This window comes from Microcebus murinus, chromosome 25, assembly GCF_040939455.1.
Source record: "Microcebus murinus isolate Inina chromosome 25, M.murinus_Inina_mat1.0, whole genome shotgun sequence".
Lineage (NCBI taxonomy): Eukaryota > Metazoa > Chordata > Mammalia > Primates > Cheirogaleidae > Microcebus > Microcebus murinus.
The window spans coordinates 9,232,118-9,248,462 of NC_134128.1; positions in this window are offsets into that span (position 1 = coordinate 9,232,118).

The window sequence follows — 16,345 nt, forward strand, 5'->3', positions numbered from 1 at the left end:
GCTAGTGACGTCACCAACAAAAGTCACAAAGATGCAAAAAACATGGCACAAAATAGAGCCCCAGAAGGAAACTTGTTTAAGTATGAAAGCTGAATAGAGAAGGCAAGGCAGCAGCACCTTGTTTGACCCCAGCTGGAAACGTGTGCACTGGGCAACTCAAATTTCTCACCCCCTTGCACGTGCCCGTGAATGTTGGTAAACTCAGCAATACAGAATCTGTGAATAATGAGGACTGACTGTGTGTAATGAGTGCATCTACTCTTCTCTATGCCATCTTGTCTCTCCTTAGGCTAACTGGTCTCCCTACGCCCACTCCATATATGCTCATTTAATTACTGTCCATGCTCACAAGAGCCTTGCACCCTGCACCATGCATATTTTTTTCATCATATGCCCCTGTATCTGGTAGAGAACTTGATACACCATAGATGCTTTATAAATATCAAATGAACCAATGAGTTTGTTGCATGTCTCCCTGCATGAAGCCAAGAATAGCAAATAGGATTTTAACTCAAATACCAACTCTGATCAATTGGCAGGAACCGCCTGGGGCCCTGGGAGGTTGGAATGGTTTCAAGGCTCACTGCGTCCAGGTGCGACGGGAGAGTCTGCCATGTGCGTGCCAATGTCTGTCGTGGGGACGGGAGGCCACCACTCCTTCAAATTGGGCATTTTGTACAAACTAGCTGCTTAATCTTCAAAATGGTGATTCAAGATGGGTATTGTGACCCCTTATTTTATAGATGAGGACATTGAAGCTCAGAAAGATTAAATAAGTTGCCCCAAGTCACACATTTGCTAGCAAGCGGTGGACCTGGGCTTTAAAGCCAGCCAGTCTCGCCCCAGAGCCCGCCTTTCACCCCACTGGCCCCGTCCCCAGAGCTAAGCCCTGGACGGTGACCTGGCAAGAGCAGGCCAGCTCGCCGGGTCAGAGACTCAGGGACAAGGCACAAGATGTTCTCGCCTCTGTCCTCATCAGAGGAGAGACCAAGTCTGAGTGAGAGCAGCAGGGAGGGGACACCACGCTGAGTTCCTGACAACTTGCTCAAGCTCCTTGAAGTGGCTACAAGTGAGCCGGGCTTTTCTGAAAGGAGGGAAGCAGAGGTCGGGAAGCTGGCAGGGCCTGGTGATCTAGACATCTCAGACGCTCCGGAAGGGTCGTGGAAGGTGCAGAGGTACAGGTGCTTCTGGAAGGGTGGAACGTCTTACTGACGGAGGTGATTCCAGCTCAAACCCCCCAGCATGCACTGCGGCCAAAACTACAGGTGCCCCAGCTGCGTCCGCCTGGGCTTTGCCTCCACCTGCCGCAGGCTGCTTATTGTGACTACCTGGGGCTCTGCTGGGGGCTTTTCCTCTGCCCTGCAGGGCCAGGCGGAAGTGCCGGGGAATGCATGGGTTCCCCAATCAATGACAGATGAGAGTCATGGATAAACACCCCAACGTCTTCGCCCGTGGGTGGGTCACTCCAAGGCATGCTCTACACCAGGACTCAGCAAACTGCATCCTCAGACGCGGACACGGCCATGCCCATCTGTTGACATATTGTTTATGACCGTTTTCACACTCCAGTGGCAGAGTTGAGTAGCTGTGACAGAGACCGTGTGACCTGGAGAGCCTAAGGTATTTACTATCTGGCCCCTTTTTGGAAAAGCGTGCTGCCTCCCCTTCTATGTGGTTCCCAGAGCTCCAGGCAGGATTGCACGCCAGTCCTGCGCAGTGGTCACTTGCGTGACAACCCGCTATTGGCGTCCTCCCCTGTCCCTGTCCTGTCTCACTTCTCCACCTTTTTTTTAAACCAGTGTTTTGTCTCCTAAGTAAAATACTTGCACTTGAATTCTTGCATCAAAACCTGCTTCTGGGGGAATTCAACCAACTCAGTTGCACAGCAATCAGAAATGCTCACGGCTTTTTAAACTCAAAGAATATCTTTTTGGGTGTGACAGTGCTCACTGTATACAATCAGATCATTAGAGATGAAACCTGTCACAGAGTTTTATATTGTGAAAGTAAGAGACCGCTATGGCTTGAATATTGGTGTCCTCCCCCCCCCAGATTTGTGTGTTGGAACCTAATACCCACTGTGATGGTATCAAGAGGTGGGGCCTTTGGGACGTGATTAAGTCATGAGGGCTGCACCCTCACAAATGGGACTAGTGTCCTTAAAAAGAAGGCTCCATTGAGTGTCCTCACCCCTTCTTCTGCCATGTGAAGACACAGTAAGAGGGCTCCTTGACAAAGAGCAGCCCTCACACCAGGCCCTGAATCTGCTGGCGCCTTGATCTTGGACTTCCCAGCCTCTAGAACCATGACCAATAAGCTTCTATTGTTAACAAATTCCCCGGGATAAGGTATTTTGTTGCAGCAACTGGAACAGATTATGGGATCAATACTTTCCAGAGCAACAGAAAGTGTGCTTTGGTCCCATGAGCCTAACGAGGCACCTGGATAACTTTGCACTCTTTTTCTTCTACCTGTAAACTTATATTGTTTTTCTACTATTTCCCCTCATACCTTGTAAGAGCTCACATGGTGAGTGCTCTGAGTTGAAAGGAGGGTTAAAGACAGTGGCTGCAGAAGAGTGTCACTTTGGTCCATCATCTCTTTGCTCTTGTGTGGTGGCCTGCCCCATCCATTCCTGGGATGCCTTCTCTCCAGCCCCTCGCAGGGTGGCCATGTGCTGCCCGGAGGCCACAGGGCAGGGCCCATCACTGTCCCAGCAGGTGATAGACGCTCTTTGTGTATCAATGCTGTGCTTTCCCAGCTCCCAGACCCTGTCCCTACAGTGTCCCCTCAGCTGGGGACACAGAGCAAAGTGGATGTGCCTTAAACCCAACCAGAGTATAAACATCTTAGGACAAGATTGGGGCAGTTTCTTCAACTGTAGAGTCTGGAAAACAGGGACACCTCCAAGAACAAGCATGACGATCACATGGGTGAATACGTACCCTTAAGAGGACTTAGAGCAATGGCCAGAATAGAGTGAGAGTTCAGCTGCTGTTCTTATCATTACTCTTATTACTATTACTATCACAACACCAAGGACGGAACTAAATATACACCAGAACTAAATCTGTGCATCCAATAGAGACCCAAAGTAGATAATATACTTGCATCTTTTTAAGAGGCCACCGGAGGGGCTGTGGCACTGTTTGCAGATGGCTTTTTCTTCCCCCAGTGAAGAAAGAGGATCCCACTCTGGTGTCGGCTATTGTGTTTGTATAATCTCCTGACTGCTTAATTGTCTATAAAAGTGCCATTTAGAATGTCTACATTGTGCATTTAAAGAGCGTCTTGTAATCACGAGTGCACTGGAAAATCACTGCACCCGCCGGCCAGTTATGAGAGCCACAGGGCTGGAAGGGACAGCAGACATTGCTCCCTGCAGCCCTCGGTCCCCAGTGCCATCCTTGGGGCAGGACCTTAAGCTCCACCAACGTGCTCACTCAGACACAAGTCTGGCTTTCTACTGCAAATGAGGCTTTTCTGGGGGAAATTTCTTTAAAAAAAAAAAAAAAAAGTCTGACCTGGAATCTGATCACTTCCTGAGGGACAACGCAGCCCTGTACTTAACTGCCCGCAGCTTTGAATCAGTCAAAGCCCCAGTTTCATTTCCTATCCCAGATGAATGTCGCTACCCGCGTTTCCAGCTCTGGTGGGGGGGCCCTTGCAGGAACCACACTCTTCAGGGACCCCATTGGCGACAGGCCCGGGGCCAGCTGTGCCCTGGAACCTGCTGAGATTCTCGCAGCCTGGGTCCCCCCCTAGCTGAGCGGGACAGAGAGCACCGTTCTCCCTAAATCCAGTGACCTGGGGTGAACTCCTCCTGTCGACTTCAGGACGGCAAAGGCATTTGCTCAATCGCTTTAACCTCTTTCTTCCCCGGCCCAGGCTTTCGCCTTGGCATATTCAGAGAAACAGCCGTCCTCCTCCGACATTTTCCCCAGGCCAGTGTCCTTCATTCTTGGGGTTCACTGCAGCCGTTTCCATGGCGACAGCCACTTGTTGAGCATTGAATCTCCCATCGAGGCCCTTGCAAATTGCCAGCGAAGCCCCCGATCACCAGGCGTGTGTGCCAGGGTAATAAGACAAAGTCTGTTTTATCTTATCCTTTCCCTTTTTTGTCTGCCTTCAGTTGGGGGCAGTCTCACAAAAAGAGAGGGCCCCTTTTTTTGGCTTTCAAAAATCCTCAGGCCTCTGCTCATTATCCCAGGCGACATTTGGGACTGACCCAGTGTGAGCTCCATGTCTGCGCTGTCTCCAGGCGGCCGCTGGGCCGAGCCAGCCATGGCGACAGCTGGAAGCGTGCACACTTTTTTGCACGACGGTGTGCATTGGGGCTGGCACTCCTGCCTCTTTATTTTAAAGGTAGGGTGATTAGGATGGAAGACAATTCCCCTGGGAGGCTCAGCAGCCTTTACTGTAGGGTGGAATCAAAATCATTTTGCTTGCTTCTTAGAGAATCTTCTGGAAAACTGAATGTCACAGAGCAGCCTGGAGCTCTGTGGAGTCCCACCGCCCCGGCGTTTCATGTGTGTGTTCAGACTGGAGTTGCCCACCCTTTCCCCGGGGTGTGTTTAGCCTAATAGGTGTAAGCCAAGACCTGCAAGAAGTATTAGCGATGCACGTGAACGGCCATCCTCACAAGCAGAACTAAAGAGAGAAATCCAATAAGAGGATCAGCAGATCAAAGCAAACCTTGCCATCAATGATGCCTTTTCCCTGACTTGAATGCAAATGCTTCCTGTTCCACAGTCTTACCAAGAGGTTTTTAGATACTGTATCGCAAAAGCCTGAGTCTCCCTAATGTTTTGCAAGTTACACCGCAAAGATTTTGTTTTTGTTGCTGCTGAGCTTTTGGAAGAATCTCTAAAGAAAGTTCTTCTGATCTGGGTGGATTTGCTGTTTTGAGTGTGGCTCGAGTTCAGTGAGGGCACACTGAAGGGCACATTCTTCTCTTTTAGGAGGCGCCAGGTCCAGGGTAGGAGCTGAGTGGGGTGGCAGAAAAGAAGGGCTGGGCCTTCAGAAGAATGCCTGCAAGCTCTGCCTGTCTGGTTTCATCACGGGCTTTAACTGAGTACTTGCAAAGGGAAAATAGAAGGACATAATGATCCAGAGCCTGAGGCTTCTTGGCTGCAAATATACCAAATACTTGAATGCATGAACACAGAAATCAAGGGCAGTTCGTAAAAGCAGCATCTCAGCGCAGATCTATTTTAAAGACAGGCGAGAGGAAAAGAGGAAAATTATCTAAATTAAAAGTCAATGTTTCTAATTGCAAACGAGCAAACAGAACGCATAATGATAGAACAGGGAAGCCCATCAGACTGCGGCTGGAATCCACAGGCCCCGTGAGCTAGCTTGGCACACCAAGGGTCCTGGGCTCTCTCCAGAGCCTTCTGGCCTTTGCAAAAAAAGTGGCTTTTAACCAGAGCGGGCTGGATGACCCGCTCCTGTCTGGAGCTGTTTGCAAAGGGCCAGAGGCTGCAGAAGTCTGGACTGGATTCTCTGATGAGTTGTTTGGTTCTAGGGCTCCCTGCAAACCTGGATCATTAATGAAGGCTTCTGTTTTCAGCACAACCCAACGCGGATCAGTTCTAGAAATGAGGGAGTGGGTTGATTTTACCTAACAGGAAAACGAAGAAGTAAAGCAGGGCTGGGCTAGTTGGATCCAGCCTCCATACCACCAAGGGCTGGGTATCTTCCTCTCTTCCTGCTCTGCCCCCCCAGTGGCATCAGGTTTATTCCAAGGTTGGCTTCTTTCTGGGATGCAAGGTGGTTGCCAACTGTCTCCAGGGTGACAAGCTTCCTCGGCCATGTTCAGAGAGAGTGAGTAATAGCGTATCCCCCTCACTCAAACATCAGCCCAAAGTCTTGCATCTTCCCGTTCCACCTTAGGTCCATTGCCCTGTCCCCTAGGTGCACACTTGCAATTACTGTGGCCAAGGAAAGGCTGGGGGCTGATTGCTTAGGCTCAGATTCCGAACCATCCCTGAAACCCATGGCAGTGGCTAGTGGGGTGCAATTTTGCTGGCTGTTTTTGGTCAACCAGAGGCTCCCCAGGAGCTGAGGGTGGGAGCCAGTTCCACCCCAAACACAGGGCTTGGTCACCAGGAAGATCAGAGATCTGCGAAAGGAAGTCTGGGTGCTATCAGCAAGAGGGATGAGGGTGTGGGTGGGGGTGGGGCTTGGGGTGGGAGCTGGTTAAGCAGCGACCAGGTGTCATCTCTAGGTCAGATCCTTTGGGAGTGGAGAAGGCAATGGGAGGCGTGGGGTGAGGATCAAAGGGTGGAGCAACATCCCAATCCCAAGTAAGAGGAAATGGACTAGGAGTCTGCTGGAATTAGTTTCATAGCCCAACCTTCCCTTCTTCCTCCATCCAAGAGCTTTCTTCCTTGCTGTCCCCAAGTAGGGGCACCGGCATGGCCTAGTGACTAAGACCATATGTTCCCATACACTACCGCTCTCGGGTGTACGACTCAGGGCAAGTTACTTGACACCTCGGCTCTCAATTTCCTGATCTGTAAAATGGGCATAATAATAGTTCTTATCTCACAGGATTATTGCAAGGATTACATGACTTCAACTACATAAAGCACTTAGAACACTGCCTGACCCAAAGAAGGCCCCTATAAATATTGGCTATTATTATTCCATAAAAAGCAAAACAAAACCTGGGCTGAGCGTGGTGGCTCGCACCTGTAATCACAGCACCTTGGGAGGCCAGGATGGGATCACTTGAGGTCAGGAGTTCAAGATCAGTCTGGACAACATAGCAAGACCCCGTCTCTACAAAACATTAAAAAATTAGCCAGGTGTGATGGCATGCACCTATAGTTCTAGTTATTTGGGAGGTGGAGGCAGGAGGTTGCTTGAGCCCAGGAATTTGAGGCTGCTGTGAATTATAAATAATGGCACCACAGGACCCCAGCCTGGGTGACAGAGCAAGACCTTGTCTCAACCTCCCCCCCCACCAAAAAACCCCCAATGAAACCCCATTTCCTTGTCATCGCCAGCATTAGGCAAAGGCAATACTGTCTGCATACTCAGCTTGTTGCTGCTGAACGAATGGGCACGTGAATGAATGAAAGCCAGTGGTTTAGGAGACCCCAAGTTGGGCCAAGTTTCAAAGCGTGGTTTGTTAAAAGAAAAACTTCAGACAAATGGTATTGAAAAGTTTAATTGAGCAAACTGAATTCACGAATAGGGTCTGCTCTCAGGATCAGAAGAGGTTCAGAGGGCTTTGCTTTGTGAAGCAGGCAGGTGGCATTTATGGACAGGAAACGGAAGTGAGGCCTTGACCAGTGACAGCTCAGCATTTTTCTCGTTCGTGCAAGGGTCTGATCAGTTGGCTGCCTGTGACTGGCTGAGACTCAGCTATCCGTTACAAGGACAGACTCCTAAGTTTGCTTTTCAGTTCTTTCAGGTACTGAGTGAGGCTGTAGGTTCTTTAGGTAGGGACTCAGTGGGGAAACAGCCTTGAGCCAAATTTAGTTAAATCTAACAGGTTGCACATTAAGGCTGGCACTACCAAAGTGTCACCTCCTGCTGTACCCCTCGGCCACCCCCTGGCTTCAGCATCAGCTACAGAGACAAATTCTGTGCTTGTGGTTAGTGGCTACTGTATTGAGCAGCACAGCGCATACTCTGCCTCACAATTTTTACTGGGTCTTTATTATCAGATCCCATGTCAGTTCCTCAGCTCGCATAGCCCAATCCTGGCTGTCTAAGCCTGTCCGCTTTTACCTTCTCCTCCTCTCAACCTTCCTTCCTCCACCCAGCCCCACGGGGCTTTTTTTTTTTTTTTTTTTTTACTTTTTATTTATTTTATTTATTTATTTTTTTGAGACAAGAGTCTTGCTTTGTTGCCCAGGCTAGAGTGAGTGCCGTGGCGTCAGCCTAGCTCACAGCAACCTCAAACTCCTGGGCTCAAGCGATCCTCCTGCCTCAGCCTCCCGAGTAGCTGGGACTACAGGCATGCGCCACCATGCCCGGCTAATTTTATATATACATATTAGTTGGCCAATTAATTTCTTTCTATTTATAGTAGAGACGGGGTCTTGCTCTTGCTCAGGCTGGTTTCAAACTCCTGACCTCGAGCAATCCGCTTGCCTCGGCCTTCCACAGTGCTAGGATGCTTTTTTTTTTTTTTTATTGCTAACATATATACTCAGCTGATTCTTGTCTTTGCCCTGCAAACGTGATGTTCCCACTCTGATTCCCATACGTGCTGCTCGTGGGTGACGCGTGTGCCTGTGAGCCTCCCTCCCTCCGGCCCTCGGGGTCGCCCCGCAGGGCCTGCTGTGGACAGAGTTCCTGTCAAGTCACCCTCAGACTCAGGCTGATTTTTCTGGGGCTCAGGGGTGGCCTGGGCAGAGCAGAGTCCCGCGGGCTGTCCTCCGAGCTCCTGGGCGGAAAGCTCCATGGACACCGGCATTCCAGGTTGATTTAAACTTTTTTTTTTAAAGTTGATTTTTAAAAAAGTGATGCATAATAGATGTATATAGTTTTAGAGTACATGTGATAATATTAATACATTGATATAATTTGCAAAGATCAAATCTCTGTACTTGGGGTATCCATCACCTTAAATATTTCTCTTCATGCTAGACACATTCAATATTCTCTTCTAGCTATTTTGAAATGTATAATAGATTATTATATAAAGTATAAGTGTAGATAATATAAGTATATACTTATATGAAGTATGATAAGTATAAAGCCACCCTACTGATTTAACACTAGGTCTTATTTCTTCTATCAAACTGTATATTTATACCCATTAATCAGCTTCGCTTCTCCACCAGTCTACTCTCTGTCTTCATGAGGTCTACTCTTTAAGCTCCCACTGTGAGCGAGAACACACGATATTTGTCTTTCAAGGTCTTGGCTTATTTCACTTAACATAATGGCCTCCAGTTCCACACACGTAGCTGCAAATGACAGGATTCCATTCTTTTTTTATGGCTGAATAATTATTGTTTCCCCGCAGCACGCTGTGTGTGGCTAATGGGACGTTCTACACGTGGAAGTGGACCTGGACCTCAGCAGTCAGCCCCAGAGTGGCTCAGTGCCCGCGTGGACCAGTGGCCCTGGTCAGTTCATGTTCTAGCTGTCCAGGGAGTAAGGCGCAGCCCCAGGCCTGGGCAGTCAGGGGCAGGGTGTGTGGAGTCCAGATGGTGGAGGGGGCTCCTAGTGGACATAATTCCAGGGGTGGTCCCAAATCTTCTTCTTCACATATTTCAGATACTTCTGTCAATCCATGGCTGGTTGGTCCTTTTAATGATGTCTAAACTAGCTGCCGGTTGGTTTCCTTAACATGCATGTGCATATATTATGCATTATTCCCTAACATGCATGTATTATGCATGTTCTATATACTGGAATTAAGAATCCATTACTATTTCAAAATTCTACATATGGAAAGGTCTGATTGAATTAGAAATCCATCTATACTATCGTTAAGACATAAATGTTACTTTTATCAAGAATATGAATAATGAACTGAATCTTTAACTATTTCAACTGGTATACATTTTAGATATAAAACATATCTTTAAGTTCTTTAGCATGTATTTGTTTGAAATTTTTTCATTTAAAACTCATGAAAGTTTCTCATTTAAATGTTATCTCATTGATGATGAGTTTCAAGAATTTGAGGAGATCGTCCTTAAAAAGTTAGCATTTTTGCCATCATTGGCATAACTTTGAAGTAAGCTCAATTTTCCCCATTTCAAAAACTCAAAATGGCTTTCTTTGGAAATTTATATGCATTCACATTTCATATGTTCCTTAATAGGGGGCATTTTCTTTTTCGTATATAATTATATAAGGTTAAAATGTAATGATTTTTTTCCCCACTAAGTACTCTGATAAGATGTCCTCTCCTTCTATCTCTTCTAGTTTATCCCAGCAGGACATGTCAGTATTTTTTCTCTGTGTCCCAGGGCTTGCAAAAGGTGAGGCAGTAGTGTCCATATTATCTCCCTGCCCTGCACTCTGTTCGTCTAATCTGTCTCTATTGGCGACTCATGCTCCCTCCCTGCCTCTTTGATACTCCACAACCTGAAGTTTCTGGCATCTGCCTTGCTTTTGTAGGCAGGACATGCTACTTGTGTGTGCTTTGATGTGGCCTCTTGTTCTGTATACTTATATCTTTTTTTCCCAATGAGGTTGTATATTTTTTAGGTGTAGTATCTGTGGGCTTGATTCTTGTGAATAATGCAGTTTTTTAAAAACTCCCAATATGTATTATGAGATCCAAAATGAATTTACCTAAAATTAAGGATAATTTTTTTTCTTCTGCCTTTTTGTAACAAGGCTAATATGAAATACCTATCTGTTTATCCAGCTAATCTATCAACCTAATTCTGTTCTTCTCTTGTCTGCCATTGGTGCTTGTGTGACTTTCTGCCTGGGGCATTTGCTTGCCTTGGGGAGGATTAGGATTATTACACAGACATGCAAAAGGAAGGAATCAATGGTAAGTGTTTGATATCCAAAATAGGATGTTTGAGTTCACAGCAAGACTATTGAAAACCAGACTTTGAAATAGAGGAAGTGTTTTCTAAGTTTCTTAAGCTCCCTTTAATGCATCAAAAGCTGGAGACTTTTCTATAAGCCAAGGCTATGATGTACATGGGAAGTAAGGAGAAGCTGATGCCTTTTAGCCCCAAGGATGTAGAATGAAGAGAGACAGAAGGGGAAGCCATGAGTATTGACTTCCCACCTTGTGCCAGCGTCCCGAGTGTGGTGCTAGTTTTAGAGGAGGGGAGAGAGGGAAGCTGAAGGCTAGAAAGGGTTATATCCTGTTCCCCATTTTGAGATCTTAGTCCTGTTGGGCTGCTACAACAAAATACTATGAACTGGATGGCTATAAACAGTAGAAATTTATTTCTCATTGTTCTGGAGAGTGGAAAGTCCAAGATCAAGATGTGGCTGGGGCATGGTGGCTGGGGCATGGTGGCTCACACCTGTAATCCTAGCACTCTGGGAGGCCGAGGTGGGTGGATCGTTCAAGGTCAGGAGTTTGAAACCAGCCTGAGCAAGAGCGAGACCCCGTCTCTACTAAAAATAGAAAGAAATTAATTGGCCAACTAAAAATATATAGAAAAAATTAGCCGGGCATGGTGGTGAGTGCCTGTAGTCCCAGCTACTCGGGAAGCTGAGGCAGAAGGATTGCTTGAGCCCAGAAGTTTGAGGTTGCTGTGAGCTAGGCTGACGCCATGACACTCTAGCCCAGGCAACAGAGAGAGACTCTGAAGAAAAGAAAAAATAAATACATAAATAAAAAAGGATGTGGCAGATTCCTTCCTGGTTCATAGATGGCCGTCATTTCTCTGTGTCCTCCCATGGCAGAAGGAGCAAGGGAAGCTCTCTGAGGCCTCTTTTATAAGGACTCTATTCCCACTCATGAGGGCTTCACCCTCAAGACATGATCACCCCCTATAGGCCCCACTTCCACATACCATCGCATTGGTATTAGGATTTAACATGAATTTGGGAGTGGCTGGAGGAGACACAAACATTCAGTCTATAGCAAGGTCTTTTTTTTTTTTTTTTTTTTTTTTTGAGACAGAGTCTCACTTTGTTGCCCAGGCTAGAGTGAGTGCCATGGCGTCAGCCTAGCTCACAGCAACCTCAAACTCCTGGCTCAAGCAATCCTGCTGCCTCAGCCTCCCAAGTAGCTGGGACTACAGGCATTCGCCACCATGCCCGGCTAATTTTTTGTATATATATATATTAGTTGGCCAATTAATTTCTTTCTATTTATAGTAGAGACGGGGTCTCGCTCTTGCTCAGGCTGGTTTCGAACTCCTGACCTCGAGCAATCCGCCCGCCTCGGCCTCCCAGAGAGCTAGGATTACAGGCGTGAGCCACCGCGCCCGGCCCAATAGCAAGGTCTTTTAAAGAAGAGACATCTGCAAAGATCCTATTTCCTACTAAGGTTCCATTCACAGGTTCCAGGTAGAATTTTGGGAGGACACTATTCAACCTACTACATAGGCAGAGAAAATATTAAACATTGAACATTCATCTGAAAGAGACTGACCTAAATGATGTCGACTATTTCAACCTGATAAGCCTGTGATACCATTAACTGGCAAGTTTAAATAGCTCTCCCCTGACCTGGCCACAGCTACCAAGAGGAAAAGGTGCTTATATGGAAGATTAAACTGTTATAGAAAATAAACAAGTTGGGCAGGCACAGTGGCTCACGCCTGTAATCCTAGCACTCTGGGAGGCCAAGGCAGGCAGATTGCTCTAGGTCAGAAGTTCGAAACCAGCCTGAGCAAGAGCGAGACCCCGTCTCTACTATAAATAGAAAGAAATTAATTGGCCAACTAATATATAATAGAAAAAATTAGCTGGGCATGGTGGCCCATGCCTGTAGTCCCAGCTACTCGGGAGGCTGAGGCAGCAGGATTGTTTGAGCCCAGGAGTTTGAGGTTGCTGTGAGCTAGGCTGACACCATGGCACTCACTCTAGCCTGGGCAACAAAGCGAGACTGTCTCCCCCCCGCCCCAAAAAAAGTTACATCTTTCTATTTATATCTTAGTAGTGTTGAGGTTAAAATTGACACATCACTGTATATCTGGCTAGCTACTAATCCAAAAGGAAGTAAAAGAAACATACTACCCGACCAGTGCAATCAAGATAAAATATCACAAGCAAAAATAATACAGCTTGGGAAAGAGTAGAATGGGGAAGGAAGAGGGAAAAAATGACTATCCTAAAAGACTAAGTTTAAGAGGAACTATTACAATTCATCAAAAAATATTTCTCTTAGCTCTCAGTTTCTTCTCAGCCAAGAAAAGGGAAAGATGAAAGTTAACAAGGACTTTATTATTTAGTAAGAGAAAGCACACCATATTGCCAAAATATTAAAAAAATATTTAAAAAATACTGGACATGAGAGGATTCTATCATAAAGGCCATTTATAGAGGGAATAGAGACCCATTGTGAAATATAATTTCTTTTATAGGAATTCTACAGGAAATTCAAGGACACTTTTCATGTAAGTACTTCTTATATCTAACCTTAATATAGCTAATCTTAAACTAAGGATATAGTGTCAGTTTCATGTTCTGAAGGCTTTTATGTGAAAAACTAGAATAATACAGTTCAGATGTATAAATTTTTTGGGAAAAAACTTAGAGAATCTAGACATTTCCCTGTCTAATATGGTAACTGTTAGCCACGTAAGGTTATTTAAATTTAAACTTGAATTAAAATTAACTAAAATTAAAATCTAATTCCTCTATCACACTGGCTACATTTTAATTGTTCAATGGCCACATGTGGCTAGTGGCTACTACATTGGACTGTGCAGAGAAATTTCCATGACTATAGAAAGTTCTACTGGAAATCTGTTAGAGGATTGTATAAATGTACCCTTTGGGTGAAAATTGTTTTGCAAATAATTCAGTATTGAGATTATTTGTGAGAAGTATGTTAAGATACAAAGCTTTAGATAAAAATCAGGAAATATTTTAAAGGGCTTTTAGAAGATAAATTTAATATTTGAATAATTTGAAATATGATATTACATAAAATTTAAATAAAATATTAAAATAAGATCTTCACCTTAACTAATGCCATGTATAAAAATGAGCTCAGAATGGATCAAAAACCTAAATGTAAGAGCAAAAACTGTAAAACTCTTAGAAGAAAACATAGGGAAAAGCTTCATGACATTGGATTTGGCAATGGTTTTTTGTATATAACACTAACAGTGCAGTCAATGAAAGAAAAACTAGACAAGCTGGACTTAGTCAAAATTAAAAGCATTCATGCAAAGGACACTATCAGTCCATTGAATGGGAGAAAACATTTGCTAATTACATATCTGAAAAGGGATTAATATCTAGAATATACAGAGAATTCCGAAGACTCAACAAAACAGCCAAATAACCCAATTCAAAAATGGGCAGAGGACTTGAACAGACATTTCTCTAAAGGTCTACAAATGGCCAATAAACCCATGAGATGATGCTCAGTGTCATTAATCATTAGAGAAATGTACATCCAAACCACAGCGAGATGCTGCTTCATACCCATTAGAATGGCGATTGTAAAAAAAAAAACCCAGAAAACTACAAGTGTTGGCAAGAATGTGGACAAGTTGGAACTTTTGTGCATTGCTGGTGGGAAGGCAAAATGGTGCAGCTGCTGTGGAAAACAGCAAGGTGGGTCCTCAAGGAATTAAATATAGAATCATCATATGATCCAACAATTCTAATTCTGGGTATATACACACACAAAAAAAGCAGCAATCAATCAGCTACTCTGGTGTATGGCTGAAAAAGCAAAAGGTCAAAGGATTCTGAGACCCTTGTAAGATTAGAAACACTGTTTACCTAAAACCCTGCCACCAAAAGGAGCCTGCCTGATTTCCCAAGGCAGGGTGTGCACAGGGTTCATTGTTTTTTTTTTTTTTTTCTTTCTGTTCTTCCCTCCCCAGCCTTTGCTTGTTAACATTCCATAGGCCACTCTGCCTGGGACTTGGTGGGGAACCTTTTCCTGTTGGAAGGCCACATCAATTTAGCTGCAATCAAATAAGGCTGCATTCAAGAAACTTCAGATTGATATACTTAAAAAAATGTACGTATTTTTGTAAAAATCTAACCACTGTATGCTTAATAATTTCCAAAAATAAAAATTATTTGTTCATTTTAAAGTTAACTAACGTTTTAATGACTTTGTTGTATCTGTTTTTTGGTGGAAAGCATTTGAATATTTGGTTGCAGCATGGAGGTCCAGAGTTTCAATCGATCCTCTAGATGGGATCAGTCATTTGTGACCTTCAGGGTGTCTTGAGTTGGGTTAAGTAGGAAAATGTAGATTTGCAGCAATAAATAGTTGAAAAGCAAGAAAGCATTTTTTGGCATGTTGCCAAAGGCATGGGTATTCTACCGCATTTCCCCATATTCAATTGCATCTTTCTTAGCATCAAACAATGACTTTAAAATGTCATCTACTGAGAGCTCAATCAACTCCATCTGTAGTTCTTTAGGTGCCTTGGTGACATCAACTAGGCGAGGCTGAAATGCTAATTTGAGTGAGATGTCATGATTCTCAAAGTCAGTGAACCTTCCATTGTATTCTCCAATTATAAACAATAGGTCTATAACAGCTGCATAGTCTCGAAATGATTCACATACATCATCCTGCTCATCAATGAACTTTGCACCTGAAATTTCCTTTTGAAGAACTGTTTTGAAAAAAAGATAGCTTTTTTTCAAGATGCTTGGATTTTCTTTTGCCACACATGATATATACACTTAATTTTACCTTGCAAAGACATATTCAAGTTGTTTTGATTTAACATGAGATCATACAAAAATGCTGTATTCCTATAGAAATCTTCTTTCAATAATTCACAGTGCCGATTCTGTTTTTCATAAAATTTAACTATCCGTTCTCACAGAGATAAAATTTTGGCTAACACCTGCCTCTGTGATAGGCAACACACTTTCGAATGATACAGCAAATCCACACTGAATACCCCATCATTCAACTTTAGCATGTTACAAAACAGATGATGCCATGTTGCATTTGCACAAATACAGTTATTGCATGAATATAGTTAACAATATTTATAACTTGTTGCAAAGTGTCATTTAAAATAGTAATTTTAGCACTAAGATTTTGTGGATACAAGACACAATGAAAAGAAATGAGAGCATTTAGATCTGTTAATATTTTTTTTAAAACCTGTGCAATAAACCCTTCATGTTTTCCTGTCATGGAAGGTGTGCCGTCTGTATGTAAACTCACTAAATTTTACCAAATGCAGTCCAACTTCACGACATTTACCTTGAAAATTGAAGATATCTATTACCCGTGCTCTGTTTACAAGGGTGCCCAAAGTAAATAACTCTTCATAGCAAAGAAAATCTTCTGCCATGACCCTAATGAAGTATAAAACCTGCACCAAGTCAGTAGCATCAGTTGATTCATCCAAAGTTATTGGGGAATATATATTTTCCTTTTAAAGTATTGCACAGTTTTTCTATTAAGTTGAAGGCTAATTCATGCTGCCAATCAGTTATGGCCATCCTTGAAAGAGGCAGTTGTTTGTACTTTGAAACATTATCAAGGTCTAAGCATCCTACAACTTTGGCAATGCATTCTTTCACAATTTCCACATCATTGAATGGTTTCCCTTTTCCCCCAACTATATAAACTACTTTGTAAGTTGCCTCAGTGGCATTATTTCCAGATCTTATTGCTGCTTGAAAGAATTGGCTTTGCTTTTGCTTCTCATCTTTTGATTTCTACAATACAACCTTTCATCCCTCTCCCTCTAATTTAAAATATCTGTGGTCCTTATGAGTGTTATAA